The sequence below is a fragment of the Mobula birostris genome, chromosome 5, assembly GCF_030028105.1.
Source record: "Mobula birostris isolate sMobBir1 chromosome 5, sMobBir1.hap1, whole genome shotgun sequence".
In the NCBI taxonomy this organism is placed as follows: Eukaryota; Metazoa; Chordata; class Chondrichthyes; order Myliobatiformes; family Myliobatidae; genus Mobula; species Mobula birostris.
The window spans coordinates 114,055,859-114,072,885 of NC_092374.1; the positions used below are offsets into that span (position 1 = coordinate 114,055,859).

General features: G+C 40.1%; 1 protein-coding gene across 6 annotated transcripts in view; it reads left to right on the plus strand.

Moving 5' to 3' along the window:
* Nucleotides 1–17,027, plus strand: part of thsd7ba (thrombospondin, type I, domain containing 7Ba) — a 1,047,195-nt gene that overhangs the window by 308,270 nt on the left and 721,898 nt on the right. The window contains exon 1 of one of the 6 annotated variants that reach the window (XM_072258594.1): nt 1,777–1,959. The exons of the other annotated variants lie outside the window; for them this stretch is intronic. The gene's annotated coding sequence lies outside the window, so the exon portion shown is untranslated. Of the gene's footprint in view, nt 1–1,776; nt 1,960–17,027 lie in introns of those variants that run through there. 6 annotated transcript variants of the gene reach the window in all.

The following is a 17,027-nucleotide window of genomic DNA, read 5'->3' on the forward strand; positions in this document are numbered from 1 at the left end:
ATTACCCTCCTAAGCTCCGCCTTCACTTGCCCAGAGCAGATGTAATCTCACCGCCCTCTACTCGGCCTTAGACTATCTGAAAAATAGCAATACCAATGTCAGACTGGTGTTTATTGAATATAGCTCCGCTTTCAACACCATCAGTACTAATCACTCAAGCTCCAAAACCTAGCCTCTGTTAGTGCAGATCAGAATTAACATCTCCTCCTCGCTGACAATCAACGCTTATGTACCTCAAGGATGTGTGCTTAGCCCACCGCTCTACTTTCGCAGCACACATAACTAGGCACAGCCCAAACACCAACTATAAATTTGCCAATGATTCAACTATTGTTGGCAGAACTTTAGATAGCGACATGGAGGCGTACAGGAGTGAGATTTATCAGTTGGTTGAGTAGTGTTGGAACAACAACCTTGCACTCAACATCAGTAAGACCGAGGAATTGATTGTGGACTTCAGGAAGGGGAAGTCGAGGGAACACACACTAGTCCTTATTGAGGGATCAGCAGTGGAAAGGGTGAGCAATTTCAAAATCCTGGGTGCCAGTATCTCTGAGGACTTATCCTGGGCCCAACATGCTGATGCAATTACAAAGAAGGTACGGCAGCAGCTGTTTCATTAGGAGTTTGAGGAGAATTCGTATGTCATCAAAGACACTTGCAAGTTTCTACAGATGTACTGTGTAGAGCATTCCGACTGGTTGCATCACCGTCTGGTATGGAGGGATCACTCCACAGGGCCGGGAAGAGTTGCAGAAAGTTGCAAACTCAGCCAGCTCCATCACGGCCTCCCCAGCAATAAGGACATCTCCAAAAGGTGATGCCACAAAAAGCCAGCATCCACCATTAAGGATCCCATCACCTCGGGCATAACCTCTTCTCGTTGCTGTCATCAAGGAGGAGGAGGAGGAAGCTGAAGACACACACACAATATTTCATGAACAGCTTCCTCCCCTCTGTCATCAGGTTTCTGAAAGGACAGAGAAGCCATGTTTACTACCTCAATATTTTTCTTTTTGCTCTCCCTTTTCAATGCTTATTTAATTTACTTAAATATATATATAATTCTTAATATAATTTATGATTTTATTATTATTTATTGTTGCCACAAAACAACAAATTTCAGAACATATCCCAAAGATATTAAAATGAATTCTGATTCATGTTTCCTTCTCCCTTAACAAAGAGCCATTGATGTTCAATGCTCTTCAGGCATTACATTTTAGTACGTTCTGTTGTAATTTTCTTCTCCATCATCCGATTCACTGTTCTCTTTTCTTAAGTTGATGGGTTACAGAGATAGATTGCTGTTCATTAAAATCCCAGTTGCATTTTTGGCCCTGCCAGTTTCAGTGTGCTCTTCCAGCAGTATGTGGTGGTGAAGAATATTAGCTGAAGGTCGAGAAAAGGAAAATCCAGCAAGCCTATCAATATGCAGTCTCATGACATAAACTGTCTGTTGGGTCTAATCCAATATTGTAGCTGACAATTCTGAGAACAAATACTTAACTTCAGGTAATTGAGAAAATGTGAATAGAGGCATGAAGGTTCACTGATTGCTGGGCTTTCTAGTAACATTTAATTCTCCTTCTTCACAAGTGGGTAATTTTTTCAATTATGTTAGATGTTTTTGGCTTCAGTCCTGCATGTACTCAGCTTTGCTTTGTAATATAATGACAGACCAATGAATTGCACACAGCCAGAAATTCCTCCTGTGAGAAGTTCTCTTTCCTTTCAATAGACAACTTCAGCCAGAGCAGCACTGATGAGAAATACTTTACTTCAGCTGGCGAGGCACCTTACCGGAAAAGGATTAGGCCACCCCACTACCACCTTGCGGCAGTCAGCAGATAGAGCTGCTTCTTCACAGTTTCAGTGACTTAACTTTGAGTCTGGTTTTCCGTGTGGCAGAAGAATGAGAGTGAAATAAATGGGCCTGTGAGAAAATACAAATAACAGGTAAATGAGTGGGGAAAGATAGGATTTTTCTGAGAGCTGGCATAACTTTGATGGGCTGGATTCTATGTCATTAAAAAAGATGAGGAAGGAAGCTGGAGTAATGAAATACACAAAAACGTGGTGGAGAATGTGATTGTTAAAAAATAAGATTCACAATTTTTCTAAACTAGTTTATATTAAAAGATGTAAATCATTAAAATATTTACAATACATAAATGGTTGACCAACTAAAATCTTTTTTTCAAAATTATCTCTGTAGAGCAAAACAAAAGGTCAAAGTTTTGGATAGATGACGATGTGATAACATCACTTCCTTAAAACGAGAGAGGGAGCTTAGAAATGAAGCACCTGTGTCTGAAGATAAGGGTAGAAAGTGAACCGCTTTTCTGGAGCTATAATGGATACAGTAAACCCCAATGATCAAGTTTGAACATTAAACTAATCCCAGGATTTCCATCACATATGATATAGTTATGTGAGCTATTAGCTCTATGGTCTGTTGAAAGAGTCTTGGATACAGTTTTGAGATTACATATGACTTCAAGCAATTGCATGTTGAAACAGGAATGATTTTACACCTTAGGACACTGCATATTCTTATTGACCATGTAACTGACTTGCATTGGGTATCTCTCATGGTCAAACATACGGATATACAGTATTATGCAAAGGTCATGGGCATATATTTAAGGCAGAATATGTATATATTTAAAGCGGAAGTTGATCGTTTCTTGATCAATCAGGGCATCAAAGGATATGGCGGGAAGGCAGGTGTATGCGGCTGAGTGGGATCCGGGATCAGCCAAGATAGAATGGCAGAGGAGACTCAATGGACTGAATGGCCTAATTCAGCTTCTATGTCTTATGGTAGTATGCCTAAGACTTTGGCACAGTACTCTAGTATTATGCATTATGTTGTACTGCTGCTGCAAAATAAATCTGCTCTGGGTCTCTATTCCGGTTTGAGCGTGGGAAGGGGGCAGGGAGAGGGAATCATGGCTGGGAGAAAGGAAAGGGACAGGGAAGGAAGTGGCAAACACAGAGAGGCATTTTGTAATGATCAATAAACCAATTGTTTGGAATCAACTGACCTTACCTGGTGTCGCTTCCTCACCCCTTCTCTTGGCACTCATCCTCTGCTCCATGCTCCACCCACATCATTCCCAACTTCCTTTGCTCCTGCCAGATTTACAAACTCGCTCTCCGCTCCACGTTGGCAAATATAGTACCGTACAAATTAACAAGGAAATATACATTTCACAATTATAAAGTGAAAGTCAGCTTGTGTGATCTAACCTGAGATGAAGACTTTCTTGTAATTCAAAATGATTATGAGATAGGTATAGCTGAATGTTGTATGATTAAAATCTTTGGGTTACACCAAATCAGAAGAATATAGAAAAAAACAATGGAAATACTGTGTTCACTGTGAAAAACTATTGAGGCATTAAAATAAAAGCTCAGGATTGTGAGGAAAATATTGAAAAAATAAGTAAAGTAATTTAGATAAAGCAAGGATGAAAGAAAATATTGATTTTTTTCCTTGGTGATTGATAATTAGTGTTTTTTTAACCATGATTTCTGAAGGTGTTTTTCTAATGCTTGATAATGGAATCAAACTTTTGATTAGGGTTTCATTATTGATTTTATGCTCTTCCAAAATTAATTAGACCATGAAGCTAGATTTTCTTCCCCCCGCTATTCATGGATTGACTATGCATGAAATCACTTAATCTTTGGCTGTGGAATTAAGACATGATCCAATCTTATACATTTTTTAAAAACGTTTGTAATAATGAGCAATTTCAGAAGTGTCAGCTAGTAAAATCAAACCATTTGTTGTTTTGCAAACTAACTAAATCTGGAAAAGAAAATCGTATGTAGGAACAACTGGTAATTATTGAAAGGAATAATATATTTTAATATAAATATCAAGATAGATATAGCTAGCAATATTAATTTATTTTAGTATCATGTAAGTTACATTACAAAGATTGTGAAATCTACCAAATGATATGATTCATAATCATCACCATCATTATGAACCGTGTTACTGTATGACGTAGGCGATCATTGTCTTCCATCTGTCTTTCAGACCCCCATCGCACTATTGTTCTTATTCTTTTCTCTATCCATGACTGTGATTGTTCTTGGCAAAGTTTTCTACAGAAGTGGTTTGCCATTGCCTTCTTCTGTGCAGTGTCCTTACAAGACGGGTGACCCTAATCCCTATCAATACCCTTCAGAGGTTGTCTGCCTGGAGTCAGTGGTTGTATAACCAGGACTATGATAAGCACCGGCTACTCATACAACCATCCACCACCTGCTCCTGTGGCTTCACATGGTCCTGATTGGGGGCTAAGCATGTGCTGCACCCTACCCAAGGGTGACCTGCAGGCTAACAGAGAGAAGGAGTGCCTTACATCTCCTCTGCTGGAGATGTACCTCCACCCCACCACCCTACTCTAAGATTATATGAGTGAAATTGTACTTGTTAGTGATTTGGATGCCATCATCATACTTGGAAGCTGAAAATAACACCTGTGCATTTTATAACCTTGGGCTTGAGCTGCACCAGATGCAATATTAATGATGTTCAAGTAAGCTGAATGCATGTTGGAATTATACCAGGGAAGTAGATCAAGTTGCCAGTCATTAATGTAATGCCAGCACTGCCATTTTGGAGCTCAGTGTTGTAAACCCTTTCATAACTATGTGTGGCTGAGCAAGCACTGAGCAGCATGAAAAAAAATCATGCTACCAACAATATTAAAAAGTTAGTTGTAGGTTGATTTCTTCTACAGGTGTTAATATTTTCTGCAGCTTTTAAGGGACATGGATCCGTAGAAGGTGGTGTGGCAAGTGCTGAAGGTCTTGCAAAAACTGCTGCTCAGTTTTAAAATTATTTTGTCTCCATATGTAGCTAGTGGTGCTTGTAACATCTTGCAGTTACTGTTCAGACATACAAAGGAGATCACTAATGCTCTATGGGCACCGGAGCTCATTGCAGTGCTGTATCAGAAATGGAAGACATTCTGTCTCCTCAGAGTGCCTAACTGATGTGTTGCCATGGACAGGGAGTCAGGATGCAGGTTTTCAACCTGAAATGTTGACTCCCTTTTTGCCTCTATGGATGGTGCCTAACCCACTGAGTTCTTCTGTTAGTTAATATTTTTGCTCCAGATTACAGCATATGCCCTATCTAGTGTTAATAAATAGAAGAGTAAGTGGGTTAAGCAAGCAGTGGATGTGAGGAGAAGGATTAAATAAGTTGGTACAGTCAAATTTACTGTTTGCCCTCATTTCAGCAAAGGATATTTTAATTCTTGCTGACCCTGACATCCCCAGGCATTTAAAACAAGCAAGTGTACCTAGCTGCATCCACTTAGCTGCTGCTGCATGAGATAGCAGCTTATGTGATTCTATAAGAGGCACGCACGTCAGTGTTTTTTACAACACTACTACAAGCATTAAGATGGTGGTGTGAGGTGTTCAAAGAAGATTGAGAGTTCAGTAAAACACAAGTATAATAGGGTCATAAAGAGAGCTTCTGGCACATTGGCCTTCATAAATCAGGGCATTGAGTATGAGAGTTGGGATGTGATGTTGAAGTTATGTAAGACATTGGTGAAGTGGAATATGTAGCATTGTGTGCAGTTCTGGTCACCTACCTATCAATAAGCTTTTCGGGGATGTTGCTGGATCTTGAGGATCTCAGTTGCAGGGAAATGTTGAATAGGTTAGGACCTTATTCACTGGAGCACAGGAGGATGAGGGAAGATCTGACAGGTATACAAAATTATGACGTGCATAGATGGGGTGAATGTATGCAGGCTTTTTCCCCTCATGCTGTGTGAGACTAGAACTGTAAGTTATGTTTAGGGTGAAAGGTGAAATATTTTAGGAGAATCTGAGGGAGAGTCCCTTCACTCAGATTCTAATGAGTGGAATAAGCTTCCAGTGGAAGTGGTAGATATAGGTTCAATAGTAATGTTTAACAGAGGTTTGGATAGGTCTGGATAAGAGAAGTTTGGATAGGTATGGATATAAGGGGTCTAGAGGGTGCTGGGTGCAGATGGAACTAGGCAGAAGATCAGGAGGGCATAGACTAAGTTAACCCAAGGGCCTGTTTCAGTGCTATAGTACTCTGTGACTCTAATCGATAAAGCATTGACAAAGGAAAGATGAAATTTGCAGTGTCTAAGGCTAGTGGAGTAATAATTGAAATAGGACATTTGAATGAGCATGAGTTGGTCTTGAGCATTCACCAAACTATCGAGGTGTTAATGGTATTGCTTGCAGAAACTGGGCCTTGACTTCAGGGTGTACATCTGACAGGCCTCTTTACCCTCAATAAAGGTAAGGTATCTTCCCCCTCCCCTTTCCATCTCCTGTGCATCAGGCAGTCACAGTGGTGTAGCTGGTAAAGCTGCCATGTTCGCTCCAGCGATCTGAGTTCAACCCAGACCTCCAGCTCTGTCTGTGCAGAGCTTTCATGCCGTAACCGTGACAGAATGGTTTTCCTCTAAGTGATCTGGTTACCACCCCACCCCGTATCCCAAAAGCATGTGGATTAGTAGATTAATTGAACTCTGTAAAGTGTGAGCTGTAAAGTCTGGGGGAGGGGGTGGAACTGGTGGGAATAGAAGCAGAATAAAATGATATTACATTGGTTGAGTGTGAACAGGTGCTTTATCAATGCTGTGAATAAATGGGAAGAAAGGGCCAGTTTTCCACTGTCTCTTTCTCTGATACTCTGACCCTAGGCAATATCCAAAACCTTGCTGTTTTCTGTGTACCACTATTTTTCCCATTTCTGTTTTAATTTGTGAAGTGTTTGTTTCCAAGTGCGGTGTACTTTTCCTTTAGGAGATGACATAGAGGCTGACTTTAATGATGATAGTCACTCATGACAGCAGCTGCAGCTAATAGAAAGTATTGTTAGAGATGGCTGGTTACTGCGAAAGAACCAACAGTTCAAAATTGAAGTTTATTCCACATAACGAGTGCATTATGGTCTCTGTGGCTGTTTTATGGAGCTATTGCGTGTTTGTGTTCTCTTCCTTTTTTATTTCACTTATTTTACAGTGATATTGCAAATATCTTATTTTTCTGTTGTTCTAAAAGAAGACATTTTAAGTGCCGTTTGGCTTTCCTAGTGTAGTACCAATTCAGGCTCATGTTAAGTAAAATATATTTAATTTAAATGATAGGAATACTGATGATAAACTCTAAAGTATCTTGGCTATTAATCGCAAAACTTTTCACCTGGGCTATATCTAAAATAATTATGAAATAAAGTGAAACAGAGCTATTCAGTGGAAGATTCATTCATCCATTATATGCTGTGTCATACGGCATGGGCAATCATGGTTGATCCATGGCCTTGATTGTTCTTTGTAAATTTTTCTGCAGAAGTAGCTTACCATTGCCTTCTTCTGGATTGAAAGATTACCAGCCCATGAATTCTAAAAGATCTAAAATGTCTGCATAAAATCGATGTTAGGTTAAAATATAAAATCACAACTTTCATTGTACTGCTGCTTCATGGTTGCAGGTATGGATGGAGGGTATTACCAAACAATGATTGTTGATATTCATTGATGGAATATTAGCATTGCTGCTCAGATCTGCTGCTGATGATCAATACTGCTGATTCACAGTGGGCGACATGATAACACAGCCAGTAGATCTGCACCCTCACAGCATCAGAGACCCAGGTTCAGTCAGGACTTCAGGTCCTGTCTGAATAGAATTTGCATGCTTACTTTGTGAACAACTGGGTTTCCTCTCAGCACTTCAGCTTCCTCCCACTTCCTAAAGATGTGCAGGTTGCAAGGTTAATTGCCTGCTATAAATTCCCTCCAGTGTGTAGGTGGGTGTTAGAACCTGCAGAAGTGATGAGAAAATGGGGAGAATAAGAAAAAAGGATTAATGTAAAATAAGTGAAAATGGGTACACAAGAGATTGCAGATGCTGGAATCTGAACGAACCAACAATCTGCTGGAGGAACTCTGCTGTTTGTGAGTTGCTCCAGCAGTTTGTCTGTTGCTAAGTGTAAACGTATGGCTGATGGGGCTGCCCATGTGCTGTTTCCCTTCAGAACTCATAATTACACTTAAACTAAATAATTAGATTTCTGGGATATATTATTCAGATGCTAATATTCAAACATGTTAATGTGAAGCTGAAATTATAGGACGCACCAAGTTAAGACAATGGATTTTCTTCCCTAAGAGATCTTAGTGAATCAGTTGGATTTTTGCCAGATCTGGTGCTCTCATTAGCTGTATGTTATAGGTTTATTTGATTTGCTAAATTTAACTTCTCGAGAAGCCATGATGAAATTTGTGCCAATGGGGCATTGGTCATACGTATATTACATAGAAACATAGAAAACCTACAGCACAATACAGGCCCTTTGGCCCACAAAGTTGTGCCGAATATGTCCCTACCTTAGAAATTGCTGGGCTTACCCATAGCCCTCCATTTTTCTAAGCTCCATGTACCTATCCAAAAGTCACTTAAAAGACCCTATTGTTTTCGCCTCCACCATCGTCACTGGCAGCTCATTCTACACACTCACCACTCTCTGCATAAAAAACTTACCTCTGACATCTCCTCTGTACCTACTCCCCAGCACCTTAAACCTGTGTCCTCTTGTGGCAACCATTTCAGCCCTGGGAAAAAGCCTCTGACTATCCACAAGATCAATGCCTCTCATCATCTTATACACCTCTCTCAGGTCACCTCGCATCCTTCGTCACTCCAAGGAGAAAAGACTGAGTTCACTCAATCTGTTTTAATAAGGCATGCTCCCCAATCCAGGCAACATCCTTGTAAATCTCCTCTGCACCCTTTCTATGGCTTCCACATCCTTCTTGTAGTGAGGCAACCAGAAATGAGCACAGTACTCCAAGTGGAGTCTGACCAGGGTCCTATATAGCTGCAACATTACTTCTTGGCTCCTAAATTCAATTCCACGATTGATGAAAGCCAACTCACCGTATGCCTTCTTAACCACAGAGTCAACCTGCGCAGCTGCTTTGAGCGTCCTATGGACTCGGACCCCAAGATCCCTCTGATCCTCCACACTGCCAAGAGTCTTACCATTAATACTATACTCTGACATCGTATTTGACCTACCAAAATGAACCACTTCACACTTATCTGGGTTGAACTCCATCTGTCTCTTCTCAGCCCAGTTTTGCATCCTATCAATGTCCCGCTGTAACCTCTGACAGTCCTCCACACTATCCACAACACCTCCAACCCTTGTGTCATCAGCAAACTTACTAACCCATCCCTCTGCTTTCTCATCCACATCATTTATAAAACTCATGAACAGTAAGTGTCCCAGAACAGATCCCTGAGGCACACCACTGGTCACTGACCTCCATGCAGAATACGACCCGTCTACAACCACTCTTTGCCTTCTGTGGGCAAGCCAGTTCTAGATCCATAAAGCAATGTCCCCTTGGATCCCATGCCTCCTTACTTTCTCAACAAACCTTGCATGGGGTACCTTGTCAAGTGCCTTGTTAAAACCATATATACTACATCTACTGCTCTACCTTCATCAATGTGATTAGACACACCCTCAAAAAATGTAATCAGACTCGTAAGGCATGACCTGCCCTTGACAAAGCCATGCTGACTATCCTTAATCATATTATACCTCTCCAAATGTTCATAAATCCTGCCTGTCAGGATCATCTCCATCAACTTCAGAGCAGGATCTCAACCAGCTTTGGATGATCAGGATGGGACTGGCCGATTAGTTGGTTTCACGGTTAGAGTCAGCATTCTGGCCCTAAGCCCAGTTGTGAAAGACTTGGTGAGTGTGGTAAATCAAGGGATTGGCTTTGTACTGATCGGGGAGCTGGCATTTGGAATGATGAATAGGGTGACCACTGTGAATGGTAGTGCCTGTGTTGAAGAGCCTGAAGAAGTAGTAAATAAATGAGACCTGTCCGAGTGGGGTCCCAGTAGGAATATTAAATCCTGGTTGCCCATGAGCGCTTGGAACAACATTATATGATTTCTCTGGTAATTCTCCAACTCACGGGGGAAATAAACCAATTTGATTTCCAGGGGTGGAAATGCCTATAAAATTTAAAAACAAGATAGGCATAGGTGCACGTCAGCGATAAGCGAGCTGAGGCAGATGAAGCGTTAAGCAGTATAAATTAAATATATGCATCCTAGTAATAGTGCAGATGTGTTTTGGAGTTTATCGCAAAATCTCCCTTTACACTCAAAATAGTTAAATGCATTGTGTAGTCATTTTTTTTCTGTCTTTCAGTCTTTACATCTAGATTTAATTTAATTTGAAAATCACCAACAATATTCTACCATTCTAGGTTAATATCTCATAAGGTTTTACAGGAGCATTGACTGCTGGACACTCATAGCTCATTAAGCATTGTTTTCCCGCCAGTTCTACCTGCATTGCTGCACCCCCTGACTCGTATATGAGGCACTAAAAAGCACAAACTTTTATTAGGAACGTAATAATCTTATTCTTATCAATTTTGTGAAAATATACAGGTATTGCAGGATGACAAACAAGTTATGTAGCACCTTGTCGACTACTGAAGTGAATTCGTATTTAAATCACAAGTAAATGGATTATTTGGCTCAAATAGTTTCTAGTGTTTATCTTCCATGCATGAATATTATCATATTTGCCTGTTGCATTCCTTTGTCCCTTCATTTTTGATTTCTCTATCCATTGAATTGGATCTTAAACAGCGGTGTTGCTTTTGGAACAGCCACAGACCGTGGAAGTACATTCTACTGCTTTTCACATCTGTGTTAACAGCATCATCAGTGCTAGCTAATGTTAATGGCATTTTGTGTTACTCTGGATATTCCTACCCTTCATATAATAGATTAATGAACACTAAACAAAGCAGTTGTAAATTAAGCCAATTCAATAATTTGTTAATGTGTAATTATTAAGTTAGTTTAATTTGTTTATATACATACAATTACTACAGAATACATTACTTCTGAGGGATGATTTAAATCCAGTTTTAGAGTTGAATTACAACATTGAAATTAATATAGAGGAAATAGCTAAAGTGCAAAATAAGGGAATTTTAAGGTACTTTTTTAATGCACATTTCTAGATACCAAGCTTCTTCAAAATAATTTGGGGTCACTAACATAATGTTAGAAATTTTACAGTTGATTTATACACCGTGAGCTCTTATAATAATATATTATAAATTGGAATAAACAAGAATCAATGTGGTATGCATGACAATTGTGGAAGGTCTTGAATACCATCACCCCTTATAAAGTTAAATCAAGCAGCAAATGCAACAACAGAGCTTCACTCCCAGATGAGCTCAACGCCTTCTACACTCGCCTTGACCATCAAAACAGGGAGGAACTATCACAAACTCCCACAGCTTCCAATGATACCGTGCTTTCAGTCTTTGAGGGTGATGTGCGAGCAGCCTTCAGGAAGTGAAAACATGAAAAGCATCCAGCCCAGATGGGGTACCTGGCCAAGTACTAAGGACCAGTTCTGATTGACTGGCTGGAGTGTTCATTGAGATCTTGCTCACTTTGGCAGTCTGAGGCACCACATGCTTCAGACAGATTTCAATTATGCCGGTATCTAAGATGAACATGATATCTGCCTCAGTTACAATCAAGTAGCGCTCACATCCACAGTGATGAACTGTTTTGAGAGGTTGGTGATGAAACATATCCACTCCTGCCTGAGAAGTGACTTGGATCCACCACAATTTACCTACTGGAGCAAAAGGTCCACAGCAGATGCCATTTCGTTGGCTCTTCACACAACCTTGGAACAACTGGACATCAAAAATACATACATCAGGATACTCTTTATTGACTACAGCTCAGCATTCAATACCATCATCCCCTCAAAACTAATCAGTAAGCTTCAAGACCTTAATCTCAATATCTCCTTGTGCAAGTGGATCCTCACTTGCAAACCCTAGTCAGTTTGGATTGGCAACAACATCTCCTTCACAATCTCTATCAGCACAGGTGCACCACAAGGCTGTGTGCTTAGTCCCCTGCTCTGCTTACTTTACACTTATGACTGTGTGGCTAAGCACAGCTCCAATGCCATATTCAAGTTTGCTGACAACACCTCTGCCATAGGCCGAATCAAAGGTGGTGATGAATCAGCATATAGGAGGGAGATTGAAAATCTGGCTGAGTGGTGCTGTAATAACAACCTCTTACTCAATGTCAGCAATACCAAGGAGTTGATTATCAGAGGATCAGAAGTGGAGATGGTCAACAGCTTTAAATTCCTTGGTGTTATTATTTTGGAAGACATGTTCTAGGCCCAGTGCGTAAGTAAAATCATGAAGAAAGCATGACAGCGCCTCTACTTCTTTAGCAGTTTACAAAGAGCCGGCATGACATCTAAAACTTTGACAAATGTCTATGGATGTGTAGTAAAGAGTATATTGACTTGCTGCATCACAGCTTGGCATGGAAACACCAGTGTCCTTGAAAGGAAAGTCATACAAAAAGTAGTGGATATGGCCCAGTCCATCATGGGAAAAGCCCTCCCCACTATTTAGCACATCTAAATGAAGCGCTGTTGCAAGAAAACAGCATCCATCATTAGGAACCCCCACCACCCAAGTCATGCTGTCTTCTCACTGCTGCCATTAGGAAGAAGGTACAGGATCCTCAGGACTCAAAGCACCACGTTCCAGAACAGTTACTACCCTACAACCATTAGGTTCTTGAACCAAAGCAGATAACTTCACTCAACTCCATTTGCCCCATCTTTGAAATGTTCCCACAACCTATGGACTCACTTTCAAGAACTCTTCAGTTCATGTTCTCAATATCCATTGCTTATTTATTTATTATTATTTCTTCCTTTTTGTATTTGCGCAGTTTGTTGTCTTTTGCACACTGGTTTAATGTCCAAGTTTGCTTGGTCTTTCATTGATTCTATTATGATTATTATTCTATCATGGATTTATTGAGCATGCCTGCAAGACAATGAGTCTCAGGGTTGTATATGTTGACATATATGTACTTTGATGATAAATTTATTTTGAACTTTGAACTATGAATAGAGATCAGAGAGGTATACAGCATGGAAAGCCTAAGCCCTTGCTGACCATCAAGTCATTATTTGTATCAATCCCTTTTTTATTCTCCCCACATCTCTATCAACTCTCCTGGATTCTACAACTTATCTATGCTCTAATGAAAAATTATTTATTCATCAACTCTACACATCCTTGGTATGTGGAAGAAACTGGAGTGCCCAGTAGAGTTCCATGCCATCACAGGGAGTAGATGTAAACATCACACAGACTGTAACAGAGTTTGTTCTTGTAGTCAGTAAACCTATTTGTTGTCTGAAGCTTTACATTCAATGCTGTAATTCCAAGTAAACTCTTCACCAGCAACTCAGAATAAACTCTGAGTCAACACCTTCTCTATAACTAGGTCCTTTACTCAACAGGGATAGGCAGCATTGACTGTGCCACAATTATTCTCAAGACCGATGCTCAACAGGGTTGTGTCCTCAGCCCTCTACTCCGCTCCATGTACATTGATCAGTACGTGGATGCTCTGACTCCATCTGCAAGTTTACAGATGATACCAGCATAGAGTACTCATAATGATGAGATGGGATACAAGAAGAAGATAGAGAGCTTAGTCATATGGTATCATGACATCATCCTTTTCCTCAGTGTTGGCAAAGCCAAAGAGCTGGTCATTACTTAATGGAAGGGTGGGCTGGAGGAGAGGGATACGGAAGCATGTGCCCCTACACAATCTATATCACCAGCGCTGAGGTTGAGAGGTGTGTGTGCTTCAAGTTACTAGGAGTGAACATCACCAATGGCCTGGCCTGTTCCCATCATGTTGAAGCTAAGACCTAGAAAGCTCACCAATGCTGATATTGTCATGGTCCCGTCTGCAATTCCCCATCTTGCTACTATCTCCTTAATTGGGCCTTAATCCCCTTGTCTAATTTCCAATCATTCCCAGTGCCACTAATTACAACACACCTGGTTCCCATTAGCGAACACAGGATAAAACTCGGGCAGCACAGCCATGCTTTGCCAGTTCGTTGGTTGACCCTAGTGTGAGTAAAACTTGTTTCCTGATTCCTTGGGACTGTCAGTTCTAAGCTCCGCATCATTTCCTGGATACTCTACATAAACCTTGTCTCCTTGTAAAGACTCTCCTGGATAATGGTTCCCCGTCCGCGGCGGTGCAAACACCTCATGACTCTGCCTCCGGCCCTGTGTCCTGCACTTGGGTTCGTCCTCAGCCTCGTCCTTGCAACAGATATTTCCTCTGGAGGCTGAAAAACTTTGGCCTGTGCCTGCTGACTCTTATCAACTTATATCAGTACACCATTGAAAGCATCCTATTAATTTAATTTTAATGATACACGTTTAAATTTAGACAAAACATTTTTAACAGACATTTAACATTCACAGAGTGTTTCTAATTTATGAAAGTTTTCCAAGTTACATAAGATTTACAAACTGCCAAAGAATTCCAAACACAGGTATAATTCTTACGAAACAGAAGAACATACCAATGAGTTGCAGATGAACAAATCGTCTGACGCAGACACTGAAGATTGAGGAGCGAATTTTAGTGCATCTTTCTGTAATCCCATTGTCATTCCCAACAATCATCAATGATTGTGATACTTATACTGTTTTCTACTAAATGGCATCAGCTACATATATTTTCCAGATACCTTTGAACAGATGGTCTTAAAAGCTTCTGGAGATAGAGATCTAAAACACCCATGATGAATGCTGTGGGGGCTAACCCTTTGACTACACAAACATTCCACTGTGACCGTGTTTGTTGTGCTAAGTGACATAACCCCATTGTCTTACCTTTGGCTAACGCAGACATGAAGTTTCTAGGTCACTTCACTTTGCAAAGCAGACCTCTTCGCAGGCAGCCAACTGCTATGGACTAGAAGCCTGTATTCTGAAATGCTGTTTGTAAAGCTGTCCATTCAACTTCAAACTGATTGCTGCTTGCAATTTGCATTAAGAACTGGAGAATGGTTCTTATTGACAACAAAAAGCTGAGCAAAGAATATTCTTTCAAAGTTCAGCTTCATCACCAGCAACTCTGACCCTTTGGTGGTCATGTCACTGTGCTAGAAAGCCGAGTTTAGCAATAAGTCTCTCGGTCCTTGGGATGTGAATATCTATCACAGTACTACCTCAATGCGTTGTGTAATGATTTGATCTGTATGAACAGTATGCAAGACAAGCTGTACTCTTACCTTGGTACAACTGACCAATTCCATTTCCTACCAGAGATCAGTATTGAGCTTGAGTCATTGGAACAGTGAGGCATCAGTTCCTCCAGACCATTTTTGCTGACCATATAATCTGTTTCTGATGTGATTGAGGGACAAACATTGCACAGAAGACTAGGAATAACTTCCCTGCTTTTCTTCAGAATATTGCTCTATGATCCTTTACATTCATCTCCTTTAACATTTCATCTGAAATGCATCATTTTGAGTCAACACACCATAAGAGAGATACAGTACAGTAACTGGCATTTTAGCCCAGCATGTCTGCACTGATGATCAAGCACCCACTTTATCACCATCCTTTATTTGTGATAGTTGTAAAATTGCAATCAAAAGGATAGATGGAAATTTTGGATAGTAGTTTAAGGATTAAAGCGTTAAGGACTAAGTATACATACAGTCTGTTGTTTCAGTTAATGGTGGAAAGGATTCTTATCTCAGTAATAAATCATTAGTTACTGAAAGAGTTGCTGTCGAACTGATCATGCATAAGACCCTCCTAAAATTACATTTATAGACTGCAATGTAATGGATAGGTGTAACTAGTAAGAAGGACGACAAACAAAAATGGACTAGAGGAAAATTGCATGTTCAGACGCATGCATTGAAGGTGAAGGGAGTAGGTTCAAGGGATGTGAAGGGCAAATTTTTTACCCAGAGAGTCATGGATACCTGGAATGCGCTGCCTGGTATGGTGGTGATGGCAAATACATTAGAGGATTTTAAAAGACATTTCGATAGGCATATGAATGTAAGGAAGATGGAGGGATATAGACATGGTATAGGTAGGAAAGATTAGTGTTTGGGTGCTTTTGATTTGGCTTTTAGCTGGTTTGGCACAACATTTTGGGGCAAATGGCTAGTTCCTGTGCTGTATTCTTCTATGGTCTACATTCATTAATTTGGTGGGTACAGAAGTACATAATAATTGTTTATGAGATTGGAAGCCTGCAGCAAGAACTGCCCAGGAATGAAAAGTTGGGAAAGCAGAACCAAATGAACAGAGAGTAAGATGGTAGTTTTTTCTTGTACTTAACTTTTGTCAAAGCAAACAAGTTGCCTGTTTTATTATTAATAAGCTAAATTATTTATGTACGGTGTTATGTAGAAGTTCAATAATTTACAGTGATATAAAATATATGACAGAGACGGAATCCATTCAGTGCATTATATCTGCTGGTTGCTGGGTAAAAAAAAAAAAAAACAGGCTTTGGGCAGCCCATCTTTTAGCATTAGGTTCATTGTAGGAATTTGTTGCGTGACCTTTGTCTGAGGAGTGCTGGTTCAAGGGAGGCATCTGGAAGAAAAATTCATATAGGCTATAAGACTAGATGGAAGACATGAAAGATGAAAATTGACTGAGGACAAAACTACCAAAGCCTAAAAGGGTCAAGAAATATTGGGCTGTGAGCTATTCATCTACTACTGCCTTTTGTTATGAAGATAACTTTTGTACTCGATAAATTCTCAATCTACTATTTGTATGAAAGTTATTTCAGTGTTACAATTTACTGAAATTGAAGGAGTTTCCAAGCAAACCATTGTTTAAGATTACATCCCTCAACTGAAAATTGTTAAGTTTTCCCAGATTAAAGAAAAGCAATGATTGATTCTGGACAATTCAACCAACATCAGTATTCTGCAAATCCTCCTCATGTCTTCATTTTGAAGGGATAGACTGAAGTATTTGTGGAGTTTGTCAAAATATTGGTGAGATATTTTGAAGTGGTTGTCATATCTGGGA